This window comes from Myotis daubentonii, chromosome 15, assembly GCF_963259705.1.
Source record: "Myotis daubentonii chromosome 15, mMyoDau2.1, whole genome shotgun sequence".
Lineage (NCBI taxonomy): Eukaryota > Metazoa > Chordata > Mammalia > Chiroptera > Vespertilionidae > Myotis > Myotis daubentonii.
In genome coordinates, this window is record NC_081854.1 from 24,216,734 (window position 1) to 24,237,309 (window position 20,576).

Consider the following 20,576-nt stretch of genomic DNA (forward strand, 5'->3'; position numbering starts at 1 on the left):
GTCTTCTCAGTAGTTTCTTTAAAATGCCATCACAATGACGGGAATTGAAATTGTAAACAGTAAACGCGTCATTTTAGTGCGTTTTCAATGTCTGTTCAGTGTACTTATGTTCCCCGTTTTCTATTAAGATTCTTTGTACTTATTATTCAAGTGTTCAGTAAACCTCACAGAACTATTCCAGTTTTTATTATTGTGAATTCTCAGAACAGTAACCACATTGACAGAGTGTTCTGAGATCAAGTACCTTATATTCTTAAGTATTCTAAGTACTTTCTTTATAAACACCATCAGAATGACGAGAATTCAAAATATAAAAAGAAACTCGCCATTACAGAGTTGTTTGAACGAGTGTTCAGTGTATTTATGTTCCCGGTTTTGTATTAACGTTCTATTTACTTGTTATTCAAGTGTTCCATATACATCACAGAACAATTCCAGTGTTTATTATTGTGAATTCTAAGAACAGTAACCACATTCACAGAGTGTTCTGAGCTCTTTTAACTAATATTCTTTAGTCTTCTACGTAGTTTCTTTGAAACGCCATCACAATGACGGGAATGGAAAATGTAAACAGTAAACTCGTCATTTCGGAGCGGTTTGAACGAGTGTTCGGTGTATTTATGTTCCCCGTTATGTGTTAAGATTCTATTTACTTGTTATTCAATTGTTCAGTAACATCACTGAACAATTCCAGTGTTTATTATTGTGAATTCTTAGAGCAGGAACCACATTGACAGAGTGTTTGGAGATCAATTATCTTATATTCTTAAGTATTCTAAGTAGTTTCTTTAAAAACTCCCTCAGAATGACGAGAATTCAAAATGGAAACCGTAAATTCGCCATTATAGACTTGTTTGAACTTGTAATCACTGTATTTATGTTCCCCGTTTTGTATTAATGTTCTATTTACTTGTTATAAAAGTGTTCCCTGTTCATCACAGAACAATTCGTGTTTATTATTGTGAATTCTCAGAACAGTAACCACATGTACAGAGTGTTCTGAGCTCTTTTAACTTATATTCTTTAGTCTTCTAAGTAGTTTCTTTAAAATGCCATCACAATGACGGGAATTGAAATTGTAAACAGTAAACGCGTCATTTTAGTGCGTTTTCAATGTCTGTTCGGTGTACTTATGTTCCACGTTTTCTATTAAGATTCTTTTTACTTATTATTCAAGTGTTCTGTAAACCTCACAGAACAATTCCAGTTTTTATTATTGTGAATTCTGAGAACAGTAACCACATTGACAGAGTGTTCTGAGATCAAGTACCTTATATTCTTAAGTATTCTAAGTACTTTCTTTATAAACACCATCAGAATGACGAGAATTCAAAATATAAAAAGAAACTCGCCATTACAGAGTTGTTTGAATGAGTGTTCATTGTATTTACGTTCCCCGTTATGTGTTATGATTCTATTTCCTTCTTATTCAAGTGTTCAGTAAAGATCACAGAACAATTCCAGTGTTTATTATTGTGAATTCTCAGAACAGTAACCACATGTACAGAGTGTTCTGAGCTCTTTTAACTTATATTCTTTAGTCTTCTAAGTAGTTTCTTTGAAACGCCATCACAATGACGGGAATTGAACATTTCAACTGTAAACTGGTCATTTCCGAGCTGTTTATACCTTTTTCAGTGTATTTATGTTTCCCGTTTTCTGCTAAGGTTCCTTTTACTTGTTATTCAAGTGTTCAGTAAACATCAGACAATACTTCCAGTGTTTATTATTGTGAATTCTTAGAGGATGAACCACATTGACAGAGTGTTCTGAGATCAATTACCTTATATTCTTAAGTATTCTAAGTAGTTTCTTTAAAAACGCCATCAGAATGACGAGAATTCAAAATGGAAACCGTAAACTCGCCATTACAGAGTTGTTTGAACGTGTGTTCAGTGTATATATGTTCCCGGTTTGTATTAACGTTCTATTTACTTGTTATTCAAGTAGTCCATATACATCACAGAACAATTCCAGTGTTTATTATTGTGAATTCTTAGAACAGTAACCACATTTACAGAGTGTTCTGAGCTCTTTTAACTTATATTCTTTAGTCTTCTAAGTAGTTTCTTTGAAACGCCATCACAATGACGGGAATTGAACATTTAAACTGTAAACTGGTCATTTCGGAGCTGTTTATACGTTTTTCAGTGTAATTATGTTTCCCGTTTTCTGCTAAGGTTCCTTTTACTTGTTATTCAAGTGTTCAGTAAACATCAGACAATAATTCCAGTGTTTATTATTGTGAATCTTAGAGGAGGAACCACATTGACAGAGTGTTCTGAGATCAATTACCTTATATTCTTAAGTATTCTAAGTAGTTTCTTTAAAAACGCCATCAGAAAGACGAGAATTCAAAATGGACACCGTAAACTCGCCATTACAGAGTTGTTTGAACGTGTGTTCAGTGTATATATGTTCCCGGTTTGTATTAACGTTCTATTTACTTGTTATTCAAGTAGTCCATATACATCACAGAACAATTCCAGTGTTTATTATTGTGAATTCTTAGAACAGTAACCACATTTACAGAGTGTTCTGAGCTCTTTTAACTTATATTCTTTAGTCTTCTAAGTAGTTTCTTTAAATGCCATCACAATGACGGGAATGGAAAATGTAAACAGTAAACTCGTCATTTCGGAGCGGTTTGAATGAGTGTTCAGTGTATTAATGTTCCCGGTTTTGTATTAACTTTCTATTTACTTGTTATTCAAGTGTTCCATATACATCACAGAACAATTCCAGTGTTTATTATTGTGAATTCTTAGAACAGTAACCACATGTACAGAGTGTTCTGAGCTCTTTTAACTTATATTCTTTAGTCTTCTAAGTAGTTTCTTTGAAACGCCATCACAATGACGGGAATTGAAAATGTAAACAGTAAACTCGTCGTTTCGAGCGGTTTGAACGTGTGTTCTGTGTATTTATGTTCCCGGTTTTGTATTAACGTTCTATTTACTTGTTATTCAAGTGTTCCATATACATCACAGAACAATTCCAGTGTTTATTATTGTGAATTCTCAGAACAGTAACCACATTGACAGAGTGTTCTGAGATCAAGTACCTTATATTCTTAAGTATTCTAAGTACTTTCTTTATAAACGCCATCAGAATGACGAGAATTCAAAATATAAAAAGAAACTCGCCATTACAGAGTTGTTTGAACGAGTGTTCAGTGTATTTATGTTCCCGGTTTTGTATTAACGTTCTATTTACTTGTTATTCAAGTGTTCCATATACATCACAGAACAATTCCAGTGTTTATTATTGTGAATTCTAAGAACAGTAACCACATTCACAGAGTGTTCTGAGCTCTTTTAACTAATATTCTTTAGTCTTCTACGTAGTTTCTTTGAAACGCCATCACAATGACGGGAATGGAAAATGTAAACAGTAAACTCGTCATTTCGGAGCGGTTTGAACGAGTGTTCGGTGTATTTATGTTCCCCGTTATGTGTTAAGATTCTATTTACTTGTTATTCAATTGTTCAGTAACATCACTGAACAATTCCAGTGTTTATTATTGTGAATTCTTAGAGCAGGAACCACATTGACAGAGTGTTTGGAGATCAATTATCTTATATTCTTAAGTATTCTAAGTAGTTTCTTTAAAAACTCCCTCAGAATGACGAGAATTCAAAATGGAAACCGTAAATTCGCCATTATAGACTTGTTTGAACTTGTAATCACTGTATTTATGTTCCCCGTTTTGTATTAATGTTCTATTTACTTGTTATAAAAGTGTTCCCTGTTCATCACAGAACAATTCGTGTTTATTATTGTGAATTCTCAGAACAGTAACCACATGTACAGAGTGTTCTGAGCTCTTTTAACTTATATTCTTTAGTCTTCTAAGTAGTTTCTTTAAAATGCCATCACAATGACGGGAATTGAAATTGTAAACAGTAAACGCGTCATTTTAGTGCGTTTTCAATGTCTGTTCAGTGTACTTATGTTCCCCGTTTTCTATTAAGATTCTTTTTACTTATTATTCAAGTGTTCTGTAAACCTCACAGAACAATTCCAGTTTTTATTATTGTGAATTCTCAGAACAGTAACCACATGTAGAGAGTGTTCTGAGCTCTTTTAACTTATATTCTTTAGTCTTCTAAGTAGTTTCTTTGAAACGCCATCACAATGACGGGAATTGAAAATGTAAACAGTAAACTCGTCATTTCGGAGCGGTTTGAACGTGTGTTCCGTGTATTTATGTTCCCGATTTTGTATTAACGTTCTATTTACTTGTTATTCAAGTGTTCCATATACATCACAGAACAATTCCAGTGTTTATTATTGTGAATTCTTAGAACAGTAACCACATTCACAGAGTGTTCTGACCTCTTTTAACTTATATTCTTTAGTCTTCTCAGTAGTTTCTTTAAAATGCCATCACAATGACGGGAATTGAAATTGTAAACAGTAAACGCGTCATTTTAGTGCGTTTTCAATGTCTGTTCAGTGTACTTATGTTCCCCGTTTTCTATTAAGATTCTTTGTACTTATTATTCAAGTGTTCAGTAAACCTCACAGAACTATTCCAGTTTTTATTATTGTGAATTCTCAGAACAGTAACCACATTGACAGAGTGTTCTGAGATCAAGTACCTTATATTCTTAAGTATTCTAAGTACTTTCTTTATAAACACCATCAGAATGACGAGAATTCAAAATATAAAAAGAAACTCGCCATTACAGAGTTGTTTGAACGAGTGTTCAGTGTATTTATGTTCCCGGTTTTGTATTAACGTTCTATTTACTTGTTATTCAAGTGTTCCATATACATCACAGAACAATTCCAGTGTTTATTATTGTGAATTCTAAGAACAGTAACCACATTCACAGAGTGTTCTGAGCTCTTTTAACTAATATTCTTTAGTCTTCTACGTAGTTTCTTTGAAACGCCATCACAATGACGGGAATGGAAAATGTAAACAGTAAACTCGTCATTTCGGAGCGGTTTGAACGAGTGTTCGGTGTATTTATGTTCCCCGTTATGTGTTAAGATTCTATTTACTTGTTATTCAATTGTTCAGTAACATCACTGAACAATTCCAGTGTTTATTATTGTGAATTCTTAGAGCAGGAACCACATTGACAGAGTGTTTGGAGATCAATTATCTTATATTCTTAAGTATTCTAAGTAGTTTCTTTAAAAACTCCCTCAGAATGACGAGAATTCAAAATGGAAACCGTAAATTCGCCATTATAGACTTGTTTGAACTTGTAATCACTGTATTTATGTTCCCCGTTTTGTATTAATGTTCTATTTACTTGTTATAAAAGTGTTCCCTGTTCATCACAGAACAATTCGTGTTTATTATTGTGAATTCTCAGAACAGTAACCACATGTACAGAGTGTTCTGAGCTCTTTTAACTTATATTCTTTAGTCTTCTAAGTAGTTTCTTTAAAATGCCATCACAATGACGGGAATTGAAATTGTAAACAGTAAACGCGTCATTTTAGTGCGTTTTCAATGTCTGTTCGGTGTACTTATGTTCCACGTTTTCTATTAAGATTCTTTTTACTTATTATTCAAGTGTTCTGTAAACCTCACAGAACAATTCCAGTTTTTATTATTGTGAATTCTGAGAACAGTAACCACATTGACAGAGTGTTCTGAGATCAAGTACCTTATATTCTTAAGTATTCTAAGTACTTTCTTTATAAACACCATCAGAATGACGAGAATTCAAAATATAAAAAGAAACTCGCCATTACAGAGTTGTTTGAATGAGTGTTCATTGTATTTACGTTCCCCGTTATGTGTTATGATTCTATTTCCTTCTTATTCAAGTGTTCAGTAAAGATCACAGAACAATTCCAGTGTTTATTATTGTGAATTCTCAGAACAGTAACCACATGTACAGAGTGTTCTGAGCTCTTTTAACTTATATTCTTTAGTCTTCTAAGTAGTTTCTTTGAAACGCCATCACAATGACGGGAATTGAACATTTCAACTGTAAACTGGTCATTTCCGAGCTGTTTATACCTTTTTCAGTGTATTTATGTTTCCCGTTTTCTGCTAAGGTTCCTTTTACTTGTTATTCAAGTGTTCAGTAAACATCAGACAATACTTCCAGTGTTTATTATTGTGAATTCTTAGAGGATGAACCACATTGACAGAGTGTTCTGAGATCAATTACCTTATATTCTTAAGTATTCTAAGTAGTTTCTTTAAAAACGCCATCAGAATGACGAGAATTCAAAATGGAAACCGTAAACTCGCCATTACAGAGTTGTTTGAACGTGTGTTCAGTGTATATATGTTCCCGGTTTGTATTAACGTTCTATTTACTTGTTATTCAAGTAGTCCATATACATCACAGAACAATTCCAGTGTTTATTATTGTGAATTCTTAGAACAGTAACCACATTTACAGAGTGTTCTGAGCTCTTTTAACTTATATTCTTTAGTCTTCTAAGTAGTTTCTTTGAAACGCCATCACAATGACGGGAATTGAACATTTCAACTGTAAACTGGTCATTTCCGAGCTGTTTATACGTTTTTCAGTGTATTTATGTTTCCCGTTTTCTGCTAAGGTTCCTTTTACTTGTTATTCAAGTGTTCAGTAAACATCAGACAATACTTCCAGTGTTTATTATTGTGAATTCTTAGAGTAGGAACCACATTGACAGAGTGTTTTGAGATCAATTCTTATATTCTTAAGTATTCTAAGTAGTTTCTTTAAAAACTCCCTCAGAATCACGAGAATTCAAAATGGAAACTGTAAATTCGCAATTATAGACTTGTTTGAACTTGTAATCACTGTATTTATGTTCCCCGTTTTGTATTAATGTTCTATTTACTTGTTATAAAAGTGTTCCCTGTTCATCACAGAACAATTCGTGTTTATTATTGTGAATTCTCAGAACAGTAACCACATGTACAGAGTGTTCTGAGCTCTTTTAACTTATATTCTTTAGTCTTCTAAGTAGTTTCTTTAAAATGCCATCACAATGACGGGAATTGAAATTGTAAACAGTAAACGCGTCATTTTAGTGCGTTTTCAATGTCTGTTCAGTGTACTTATGTTCCCCGTTTTCTATTAAGATTCTTTTTACTTATTATTCAAGTGTTCTGTAAACCTCACAGAACAATTCCAGTTTTTATTATTGTGAATTCTCAGAACAGTAACCACATGTAGAGAGTGTTCTGAGCTCTTTTAACTTATATTCTTTAGTCTTCTAAGTAGTTTCTTTGAAACGCCATCACAATGACGGGAATTGAAAATGTAAACAGTAAACTCGTCATTTCGGAGCGGTTTGAACGTGTGTTCCGTGTATTTATGTTCCCGATTTTGTATTAACGTTCTATTTACTTGTTATTCAAGTGTTCCATATACATCACAGAACAATTCCAGTGTTTATTATTGTGAATTCTTAGAACAGTAACCACATTCACAGAGTGTTCTGACCTCTTTTAACTTATATTCTTTAGTCTTCTCAGTAGTTTCTTTAAAATGCCATCACAATGACGGGAATTGAAATTGTAAACAGTAAACGCGTCATTTTAGTGCGTTTTCAATGTCTGTTCAGTGTACTTATGTTCCCCGTTTTCTATTAAGATTCTTTGTACTTATTATTCAAGTGTTCAGTAAACCTCACAGAACTATTCCAGTTTTTATTATTGTGAATTCTCAGAACAGTAACCACATTGACAGAGTGTTCTGAGATCAAGTACCTTATATTCTTAAGTATTCTAAGTACTTTCTTTATAAACACCATCAGAATGACGAGAATTCAAAATATAAAAAGAAACTCGCCATTACAGAGTTGTTTGAACGAGTGTTCAGTGTATTTATGTTCCCGGTTTTGTATTAACGTTCTATTTACTTGTTATTCAAGTGTTCCATATACATCACAGAACAATTCCAGTGTTTATTATTGTGAATTCTAAGAACAGTAACCACATTCACAGAGTGTTCTGAGCTCTTTTAACTAATATTCTTTAGTCTTCTACGTAGTTTCTTTGAAACGCCATCACAATGACGGGAATGGAAAATGTAAACAGTAAACTCGTCATTTCGGAGCGGTTTGAACGAGTGTTCGGTGTATTTATGTTCCCCGTTATGTGTTAAGATTCTATTTACTTGTTATTCAATTGTTCAGTAACATCACTGAACAATTCCAGTGTTTATTATTGTGAATTCTTAGAGCAGGAACCACATTGACAGAGTGTTTGGAGATCAATTATCTTATATTCTTAAGTATTCTAAGTAGTTTCTTTAAAAACTCCCTCAGAATGACGAGAATTCAAAATGGAAACCGTAAATTCGCCATTATAGACTTGTTTGAACTTGTAATCACTGTATTTATGTTCCCCGTTTTGTATTAATGTTCTATTTACTTGTTATAAAAGTGTTCCCTGTTCATCACAGAACAATTCGTGTTTATTATTGTGAATTCTCAGAACAGTAACCACATGTACAGAGTGTTCTGAGCTCTTTTAACTTATATTCTTTAGTCTTCTAAGTAGTTTCTTTAAAATGCCATCACAATGACGGGAATTGAAATTGTAAACAGTAAACGCGTCATTTTAGTGCGTTTTCAATGTCTGTTCGGTGTACTTATGTTCCACGTTTTCTATTAAGATTCTTTTTACTTATTATTCAAGTGTTCTGTAAACCTCACAGAACAATTCCAGTTTTTATTATTGTGAATTCTGAGAACAGTAACCACATTGACAGAGTGTTCTGAGATCAAGTACCTTATATTCTTAAGTATTCTAAGTACTTTCTTTATAAACACCATCAGAATGACGAGAATTCAAAATATAAAAAGAAACTCGCCATTACAGAGTTGTTTGAATGAGTGTTCATTGTATTTACGTTCCCCGTTATGTGTTATGATTCTATTTCCTTCTTATTCAAGTGTTCAGTAAAGAACACAGAACAATTCCAGTGTTTATTATTGTGAATTCTCAGAACAGTAACCACATGTACAGAGTGTTCTGAGCTCTTTTAACTTATATTCTTTAGTCTTCTAAGTAGTTTCTTTGAAACGCCATCACAATGACGGGAATTGAACATTTCAACTGTAAACTGGTCATTTCCGAGCTGTTTATACCTTTTTCAGTGTATTTATGTTTCCCGTTTTCTGCTAAGGTTCCTTTTACTTGTTATTCAAGTGTTCAGTAAACATCAGACAATACTTCCAGTGTTTATTATTGTGAATTCTTAGAGGATGAACCACATTGACAGAGTGTTCTGAGATCAATAACCTTATATTCTTAGGTATTCTAAGTAGTTTCTTTAAAAACGCCATCAGAATGACGAGAATTCAAAATGGAAACCGTAAACTCGCCATTACAGAGTTGTTTGAACGTGTGTTCAGTGTATATATGTTCCCGGTTTGTATTAACGTTCTATTTACTTGTTATTCAAGTAGTCCATATACATCACAGAACAATTCCAGTGTTTATTATTGTGAATTCTTAGAACAGTAACCACATTTACAGAGTGTTCTGAGCTCTTTTAACTTATATTCTTTAGTCTTCTAAGTAGTTTCTTTGAAACGCCATCACAATGACGGGAATTGAACATTTCAACTGTAAACTGGTCATTTCCGAGCTGTTTATACGTTTTTCAGTGTATTTATGTTTCCCGTTTTCTGCTAAGGTTCCTTTTACTTGTTATTCAAGTGTTCAGTAAACATCAGACAATACTTCCAGTGTTTATTATTGTGAATTCTTAGAGTAGGAACCACATTGACAGAGTGTTTTGAGATCAATTCTTATATTCTTAAGTATTCTAAGTAGTTTCTTTAAAAACTCCCTCAGAATCACGAGAATTCAAAATGGAAACTGTAAATTCGCAATTATAGACTTGTTTGAACTTGTAATCACTGTATTTATGTTCCCCGTTTTGTATTAATGTTCTATTAACTTGTTATAAAAGTGTTCCCTGTTCATCACAGAACAATTCCAGTGTTTATTATTGTGAATTCTTAGAACAGTAACCACCTTTACAGAGTGTTCTGAGCTCTTTTAACTTATATTCTTTAGTCTTCTAAGTACTTTCTTTGAAACGCCATCACAGTGACGGGAATTGAAAATGTAAACAGTAAACTCGTCATTTCGGAGTGCTTTGAAGGTGTGTTCAGTGTATTTATGTTCCCGGTTTTGTATTAACGTTCTATTTACTTGTTATTCAAGTGTTCCATATACATCACAGAAGTATTCCAGTGTTTATTATTGTGAATTCTTAGAACAGTAACCACATTCACAGAGTGTTCTGAGCTCTTTTAACTTATATTCTTTAGTCTTCTAAGTAGTTTCTTAAAAATGCCATCACAATGACGGGAATTGAAATTGTAAACAGTAAACGCGTCATTTTAGTGCGTTTTCAATGTCTGTTCGGTGTACTTATGTTCCCCGTTTTCTATTAAGATTCTTTTTATTTATTATTCAAGTGTTCAGTAAACCTCACAGAACAATTCCAATTTTTATTATTGTGAATTCTCAGAACAGTAACCACATTGACAGAGTGTTCTGAGATCAAGTACCTTATATTCTTAAGTATTCCAAGTACTTTCTTTATAAACGCCATCAGAATGACGAGAATTCAAAATATAAAAAGAAACTCGCCATTACAGAGTTGTTTGAACGAGTGTTCAGTGTATTTATGTTCCCCGTTATGTGTTAAGATTCTATTTACTTCTTATTCAAGTGTTCAGTGAACATCACAGAACAATTCGTGTTTATTATTGTGAATTCTCAGAACAGTAACCACATGTACAGAGTGTTCTGAGCTCTTTTAACTTATATTCCTTAGTCTTCTAAGTAGTTTCTTTAAAACGCCATCAAAATGACGGGAATGGAAAATGTAAACAGTAAACTCGTCATTTCAGAGCGGTTTGAACGAGTGTTCAGTGTATTTATGTTCCCCGTTATGTGTTAAGATTCTATTTACTTGTTATTCAATTGCTCAGTAACAAAACTGAACAATTCCAGTGTTTATTATTGTGAATTCTTAGAGCAGGAACCACATTGACAGAGTGTTTTGAGATCAATTATCTTATATTCTTAAGTATTCTAAGTAGTTCCTTTAAAAACTCCCTCAGAATGACGAGAATTCAAAATGGAAACCGTAAACTCGCCATTACAGAGTTGTTTTAACGTGTGTTCATGTATACATGTTCCCGGTTTGTATTAACGTTCTATTTACTTGTTATTCAAGTGTTCCATATACATCACAGAACAATTCCAGTGTTTATTATTGTGAATTCTTAGAACAGTAACCACATTTACAGAGTGTTCTGAGCTCTTTTAACTTATATTCTTTAGTCTTATAAGTAGTTTCTTTGAAACGCCATCACAATGACGGGAATTGAAAATGTAAACAGTAAACTCGTCATTTCGGAACGGTTTGAACGTGTGTTCAGTGTATTTATGTTCCCGGTTTTGTATTAACGTTCTATTTACTTGTTATTCAAGTGTTCCATATACATCACAGAACAATTCCAGTGTTTATTATTGTGAATTCTTAGAACAGTAACCACATTCACAGAGTGTTCTGAGCTCTTTTAACTTATATTCTTTAGTCTTCTAAGTAGTTTCTTTAAAATGCCATCACAATGACGGGAATTGAAATTGTAAACAGTAAACGCGTCATTTTAGTGCGTTTTCAATGTCTGTTCGGTGTACTTATGTTCCCCGTTTTCTATTAAGATTATTTTTACTTATTATTCAAGTGTTCAATAAACCTCACAGAACAATTCCAGTTTTTATTATTGTGAATTCTCAGAACAGTAACCACATTGACAGAGTGTTCTGAGATCAAGTACCTTATATTCTTAAGTATTCTAAGTACTTTCTTTATCAACGCCATCAGAATGACGAGAATTCAAAATATAAAAAGAAACTCGCCATTACAGAGTTGTTTGAACGAGTGTTCAGTGTATTTATGTTCCCCGTTATGTGTTATGATTCTATTTCCTTCTTATTCAAGTGTTCAGTAAACATCACAGAACAATTCCAGTGTTTATTATTGTGAATTCTCAGAACAGTAACCACATGTACAGAGTGTTCTGAGCTCTTTTAACTTATATTCTTTAGTCTTCTAAGTAGTTTCTTTGAAACGCCATCACAATGACGGGAATTGAAAATGTAAACAGTAAAGTCGTCATTTCGGAGCGGTTTGAACGTGTGTTCAGTGTATTTATGTTCCCGGTTTTGTATTAACGTTCTATTTACTTGTTATTCAAGTGTTCCATATACATCACAGAACAATTCCAGTGTTTATTATTGTGAATTCTAAGAACAGTAACCACATTCACAGAGTGTTCTGAGCTCTTTTAACTAATATTCTTTAGTCTTCTACGTAGTTTCGTTGAAACGCCATCACAATGACGGGAATGGAAAATGTAAACAGTAAACTCGTCATTTCGGAGCGGTTTGAACGAGTGTTCAGTGTATTTATGTTCCCCGTTATGTGTTAAGATTCTATTTACTTGTTATTCAATTGTTCAGTAACATCACTGAACAATTCCAGTGTTTATTATTGTGAATTCTTAGAGCAGGAACCACATTGACAGAGTGTTTGGAGATCAATTATCTTATATTCTTAAGTATTCTAAGTAGTTTCTTTAAAAACTCCCTCAGAATGACGAGAATTCAAAATGGAAACCGTAAATTCGCCATTATAGACTTGTTTGAACTTGTAATCACTGTATTTATGTTCCCCGTTTTGTATTAATGTTCTATTTACTTGTTATAAAAGTGTTCCCTGTTCATCACAGAACAATTCGTGTTTATTATTGTGAATTCTCAGAACAGTAACCACATGTACAGAGTGTTCTGAGCTCTTTTAACTTATATTCTTTAGTCTTCTAAGTAGTTTCTTTAAAATGCCATCACAATGACGGGAATTGAAATTGTAAACAGTAAACGCGTCATTTTAGTGCGTTTTCAATGTCTGTTCGGTGTACTTATGTTCCACGTTTTCTATTAAGATTCTTTTTACTTATTATTCAAGTGTTCTGTAAACCTCACAGAACAATTCCAGTTTTTATTATTGTGAATTCTGAGAACAGTAACCACATTGACAGAGTGTTCTGAGATCAAGTACCTTATATTCTTAAGTATTCTAAGTACTTTCTTTATAAACACCATCAGAATGACGAGAATTCAAAATATAAAAAGAAACTCGCCATTACAGAGTTGTTTGAATGAGTGTTCAGTGTATTTACGTTCCCCGTTATGTGTTATGATTCTATTTCCTTCTTATTCAAGTGTTCAGTAAAGATCACAGAACAATTCCAGTGTTTATTATTGTGAATTCTCAGAACAGTAACCACATGTACAGAGTGTTCTGAGCTCTTTTAACTTATATTCTTTAGTCTTCTAAGTAGTTTCTTTGAAACGCCATCACAATGACGGGAATTGAACATTTCAACTGTAAACTGGTCATTTCCGAGCTGTTTATACCTTTTTCAGTGTATTTATGTTTCCCGTTTTCTGCTAAGGTTCCTTTTACTTGTTATTCAAGTGTTCAGTAAACATCAGACAATACTTCCAGTGTTTATTATTGTGAATTCTTAGAGGATGAACCACATTGACAGAGTGTTCTGAGATCAATTACCTTATATTCTTAAGTATTCTAAGTAGTTTCTTTAAAAACGCCATCAGAATGACGAGAATTCAAAATGGAAACCGTAAACTCGCCATTACAGAGTTGTTTGAACGTGTGTTCAGTGTATATATGTTCCCGGTTTGTATTAACGTTCTATTTACTTGTTATTCAAGTAGTCCATATACATCACAGAACAATTCCAGTGTTTATTATTGTGAATTCTTAGAACAGTAACCACATTTACAGAGTGTTCTGAGCTCTTTTAACTTATATTCTTTAGTCTTCTAAGTAGTTTCTTTGAAACGCCATCACAATGACGGGAATTGAACATTTCAACTGTAAACTGGTCATTTCCGAGCTGTTTATACGTTTTTCAGTGTATTTATGTTTCCCGTTTTCTGCTAAGGTTCCTTTTACTTGTTATTCAAGTGTTCAGTAAACATCAGACAATACTTCCAGTGTTTATTATTGTGAATTCTTAGAGTAGGAACCACATTGACAGAGTGTTTTGAGATCAATTCTTATATTCTTAAGTATTCTAAGTAGTTTCTTTAAAAACTCCCTCAGAATCACGAGAATTCAAAATGGAAACCGTAAATTCGCAATTATAGACTTGTTTGAACTTGTAATCACTGTATTTATGTTCCCCGTTTTGTATTAATGTTCTATTTACTTGTTATAAAAGTGTTCCCTGTTCATCACAGAACAATTCCAGTGTTTATTATTGTGAATTCTTAGAACAGTAACCACCTTTACAGAGTGTTCTGAGCTCTTTTAACTTATATTCTTTAGTCTTCTAAGTACTTTCTTTGAAACGCCATCACAGTGACGGGAATTGAAAATGTAAACAGTAAACTCGTCATTTCGGAGTGGTTTGAAGGTGTGTTCAGTGTATTTATGTTCCCGGTTTTGTATTAACGTTCTATTTACTTGTTATTCAAGTGTTCCATATACATCACAGAACAATTCCACTGTTTATTATTGTGAATTCTTAGAACAGTAACCACATTCACAGAGTGTTCTGAGCTCTTTTAACTTATATTCTTTAGTCTTCTAAGTAGTTTCTTTAAAATGCCATCACAATGACGGGAATTGAAATTGTAAACAGTAAACGCGTCATTTTAGTGCGTTTTCAATGTCTGTTCGGTGTACTTATGTTCCCCGTTTTCTATTAAGATTCTTTTTACTTATTATTCAAGTGTTCTGTAAACCTCACAGAACAATTCCAGTTTTTATTATTGTGAATTCTCAGAACAGTAACCACATTGACAGAGTGTTCTGAGATCAAGTACCTTATATTCTTAAGTAGTCTAAGTAGTTTCTTTATAAACGCCATCAGAATGACGAGAATTCAAAATATAAAAAGAAACTCCCCATTACAGAGTTGTTTGAACGAGTGTTCAGTGTATTTATGTTCCCCGTTATGTGCTATGATTCTATTTCCTTCTTATTCAAGTGTTCAGTAAACATCACAGAACAATTCCAGTGTTTATTATTGTGAATTCTCAGAACAGTAACCACATGTACAGAGTGTTCTGAGCTCTTTTAACTTATATTCTTTAGTCTTCTAAGTAGTTTATTTAAAACGCCATCACAATGACGGGAATTGAAAATGTAAACAGTAAACTCCTCATTTTGGAGCGGTATGAACGTGTGTTCAGTGTATTTATGTTACCGGTTTTGTATTAACGTTCTATTTACTTGTTATTCAAGTGTTCCATGTACATCACAGAACAATTCCAGCGTTTATTATTGTGAATTCTTAGAACAGTAACCACCTTTACAGAGTGTTCTGAGCTCTTTTAACTTATTTTCTTTAGTCTTCTAAGTAGTTTCTTTAAAACGCCATCACAATGACGGGAATGGAAAATGTAAACAGTAAACTCGTCATTTCGGAGCGGTTTGAACGAGTGTTCAGTGTATTTATGTTCCCCTTATGTGTTAAGATTCTATTTACTTGTTATTCAATTGTTCAGTAAACATCACTGAACAATTCCAGTGTTTATTATTGTGCATTCTTAGAGCAGGAACCACATTGACAGAGTGTTTTGAGATCAATTATCTTATATTCTTAAGTATTCTAAGTAGTTTCTTTAAAAACTCCCTCAGAATGACGAGAATTCAAAATGGAAACCGTAAATTCGCCATTATAGACTTGTTTGAACTTGTAATCACTGTATTTATGTTCCCCGTTTTGTATTAATGTTCTATTTACTTGTTATAAAAGTGTTCCCTGTTCATCACTGAACAATTCCAGTGTTTATTATTGTGAATTCTTAGAACAGTAACCACATTCACAGAGTGTTCTGAGCTCTTTTAACTTATATTCTTTAGTCTTCTAAGTAGTTTCTTTAAAATGCCATCACAATGACGGGAATTGAAATTGTAAACAGTAAACGCGTCATTTTAGTGCGTTTTCAATGTCTGTTCGGTGTACTTATGTTCCCCGTTTTCTATTAAGATTCTTTTTACTTATTATTCAAGTGTTCAGTAAACCTCACAGAACAATTCCAGTTTTTATTATTGTGAATTCTCAGAACAGTAACCACATTGACAGAGTGTTCTGAGTTCAAGTACCTTATATTCTTAAGTATTCTAAGTACTTTCTTTATAAACGCCATCAGAATGACGAGAATTCAAAATATAAAAAGAAACTCGCCATTAGAGAGTTGTTTGAACGAGTGTTCAGTGTATTTATGTTCCCCGTTATGTGTTATGATTCTATTTCCTTCTTATTCAAGTGTTCAGTAAACATCACAGAACAATTCCAGTGTTTATTATTGTGAATTCTCAGAACAGTAACCACATGTACAGAGTGTTCTGAGCTCTTTTAACTTATATTCTTTAGTCTTCTATGTAGTATCTTTAAAACGCCATCACAATGACGGGAATTGAACATTTAAACGGTAAACTGGTCATTTCGGAGCTGTTTATACGTTTTTCAGTGTATTTATGTTTCCCGTTTTCTGCTAAGGTTCCTTTTACCTGTTATTCAAGTGTTCAGTAAACATCAGACAATACTTCCAGTGTTTATTATTGTGAATTCTTAGAGGAGGAACCACATTGACAGAGTGTTCTGAGATCAATTACCTTATATTCTTAAGTATTCTAAGTAGTTTCTTTAAAAACGCCATCAGAATGACGAGAATTCAAAATTGAAACCGTAAACTCGCCATTACAGAGTTGTTTGAACGTGTGTTCAGTGTATATATGTTCCCGGTTTGTATTAACGTTCTATTTACTTGTTATTCAAGTGTTCCATATACATCACAGAACAATTCCAGTGTTTATTATTGTGAATTCTTAGAACAGTAACCACATTTACAGAGTGTTCTGAGCTCTTTTAACTTATATTCTTTAGTCTTCTAAGTAGTTTCTTTAAAACGCCATCACAATGACGGGAATGGAAAATGGAAACAGTAAACTCGTCATTTCGGAGCGGTTTGAACGAGTGTTCAGTGTATTTATGTTCCCCGTTATGTGTTAAGATTCTATTTACTTGTTATTCAATTGTTCAGTAAACATCACTGAACAATTCCAGTGTTTATTATTGTGAATTCTTAGAACAGTAACCACATTCACAGAGTGTTCTGAGCTCTTTTAACTTATATTCTTTAGTCTTCTAAGTAGTTTCTTTAAAATGCCATCACAATGACGGGAATTGAAATTGTAAACTGTAAACGCGTCATTTTAGTGCGTTTTCAATGTCTGTTCGGTGTACTTATGTTCCCCGTTTTCTATTAAGATTCTTTTTACTTATTATTCAAGTGTTCAGTAAACCTCACAGAACAATTCCAGTTTTTATTATTGTGAATTCTCAGAACAGTAACCACATTGACAGAGTGTTCTGAGTTCAAGTACCTTATATTCTTAAGTATTCTAAGTACTTTCTTTATAAACGCCATCAGAATGACGAGAATTCAAAATATAAAAAGAAACTCGCCATTAGAGAGTTGTTTGAACGAGTGTTCAGTGTATTTATGTTCCCCGTTATGTGTTATGATTCTATTTCCTTCTTATTCAAGTGTTCAGTAAACATCACAGAACAATTCCAGTGTTTATTATTGTGAATTCTCAGAACAGTAACCACATGTACAGAGTGTTCTGAGCTCTTTTAACTTATATTCTTTAGTCTTCTATGTAGTTTCTTTAAAACGCCATCACAATGACGGGAATTGAACATTTAAACTGTAAACTGGTCATTTCGGAGCTGTTTATACATTTTTCAGTGTATTTATGTTTCCCGTTTTCTGCTAAGGTTCCTTTTACCTGTTATTCAAGTGTTCAGTAAACATCAGACAATACTTCCAGTGTTTATTATTGTGAATTCTTAGAGGAGGAACCACATTGACAGAGTGTTCTGAGATCAATTACCTTATATTCTTAAGTATTCTAAGTAGTTTCTTTAAAAACGCCATCAGAATGACGAGAATTCAAAATGGAAACCGTAAACTCGCCATTACAGAGTTGTTTGAACGTGTGTTCAGTGTATATATGTGCCCGGTTTGTATTAACGTTCTATTTACTTGTTATTCAAGTGTTCCATATACATCACAGAACAATTCCAGTGTTTATTATTGTGAATTCTTAGAACAGTAACCACATTTACAGAGTGTTCTGAGCTCTTTTAACTTATATTCTTTAGTCTTCTAAGTAGTTTCTTTAAAACGCCATCACAATGACGGGAATGGAAAATGGAAACAGTAAACTCGTCATTTCGGAGCGGTTTGAACGAGTGTTCAGTGTATTTATGTTCCCCGTTATGTGTTAAGATTCTATTTACTTGTTATTCAATTGTTCAGTAAACATCACTGAACAATTCCAGTGTTTATTATTGTGAATTCTTAGAGCAGGAACCACATTGACAGAGTGTTTTGATATCAATTATCTTATATTCTTAAGTATTCTAAGTAGTTTCTTTAAAAACTCCCTCAGAATGACGAGAATTCAAAATGGAAACCGTAAATTCGCCATTATAGACTTGTTTGAACTTGTAATCACTGTATTTATGTTCCCCGTTTTGTATTAATGTTCTATTTACTTGTTATAAAAGTGTTCCCTGTTCATCACTGAACAATTCCAGTGTTTATTATTGTGAATTCTTAGAACAGTAACCACATTCACAGAGTGTTCTGAGCTCTTTTAACTTATATTCTTTAGTCTTCTAAGTAGTTTCTTTAAAATGCCATCACAATGACGGGAATTGAAATTGTAAACAGTAAACGCGTCATTTTAGTGCGTTTTCAATGTCTGTTCGGTGTACTTATGTTCCCCGTTTTCTATTAAGATTCTTTTTACTTATTATTCAAGTGTTCAGTAAACCTCACAGAACAATTCCAGTTTTTATTATTGTGAATTCTCAGAACAGTAACCACATTGACAGAGTGTTCTGAGTTCAAGTACCTTATATTCTTAAGTATTCTAAGTACTTTCTTTATAAACGCCATCAGAATGACGAGAATTCAAAATATAAAAAGAAACTCGCCATTAGAGAGTTGTTTGAACGAGTGTTCAGTGTATTTATGTTCCCCGTTATGTGTTATGATTCTATTTCCTTCTTATTCAAGTGTTCAGTAAACATCACAGAACAATTCCAGTGTTTATTATTGTGAATTCTCAGAACAGTAACCACATGTACAGAGTGTTCTGAGCTCTTTTAACTTATATTCTTTAGTCTTCTATGTAGTATCTTTAAAACGCCATCACAATGACGGGAATTGAACATTTAAACGGTAAACTGGTCATTTCGGAGCTGTTTATACGTTTTTCAGTGTATTTATGTTTCCCGTTTTCTGCTAAGGTTCCTTTTACCTGTTATTCAAGTGTTCAGTAAACATCAGACAATACTTCCAGTGTTTATTATTGTGAATTCTTAGAGGAGGAACCACATTGACAGAGTGTTCTGAGATCAATTACCTTATATTCTTAAGTATTCTAAGTAGTTTCTTTAAAAACGCCATCAGAATGACGAGAATTCAAAATTGAAACCGTAAACTCGCCATTACAGAGTTGTTTGAACGTGTGTTCAGTGTATATATGTTCCCGGTTTGTATTAACGTTCTATTTACTTGTTATTCAAGTGTTCCATATACATCACAGAACAATTCCAGTGTTTATTATTGTGAATTCTTAGAACAGTAACCACATTTACAGAGTGTTCTGAGCTCTTTTAACTTATATTCTTTAGTCTTCTAAGTAGTTTCTTTAAAACGCCATCACAATGACGGGAATGGAAAATGGAAACAGTAAACTCGTCATTTCGGAGCGGTTTGAACGAGTGTTCAGTGTATTTATGTTCCCCGTTATGTGTTAAGATTCTATTTACTTGTTATTCAATTGTTCAGTAAACATCACTGAACAATTCCAGTGTTTATTATTGTGAATTCTTAGAACAGTAACCACATTCACAGAGTGTTCTGAGCTCTTTTAACTTATATTCTTTAGTCTTCTAAGTAGTTTCTTTAAAATGCCATCACAATGACGGGAATTGAAATTGTAAACTGTAAACGCGTCATTTTAGTGCGTTTTCAATGTCTGTTCGGTGTACTTATGTTCCCCGTTTTCTATTAAGATTCTTTTTACTTATTATTCAAGTGTTCAGTAAACCTCACAGAACAATTCCAGTTTTTATTATTGTGAATTCTCAGAACAGTAACCACATTGACAGAGTGTTCTGAGTTCAAGTACCTTATATTCTTAAGTATTCTAAGTACTTTCTTTATAAACGCCATCAGAATGACGAGAATTCAAAATATAAAAAGAAACTCGCCATTAGAGAGTTGTTTGAACGAGTGTTCAGTGTATTTATGTTCCCCGTTATGTGTTATGATTCTATTTCCTTCTTATTCAAGTGTTCAGTAAACATCACAGAACAATTCCAGTGTTTATTATTGTGAATTCTCAGAACAGTAACCACATGTACAGAGTGTTCTGAGCTCTTTTAACTTATATTCTTTAGTCTTCTATGTAGTTTCTTTAAAACGCCATCACAATGACGGGAATTGA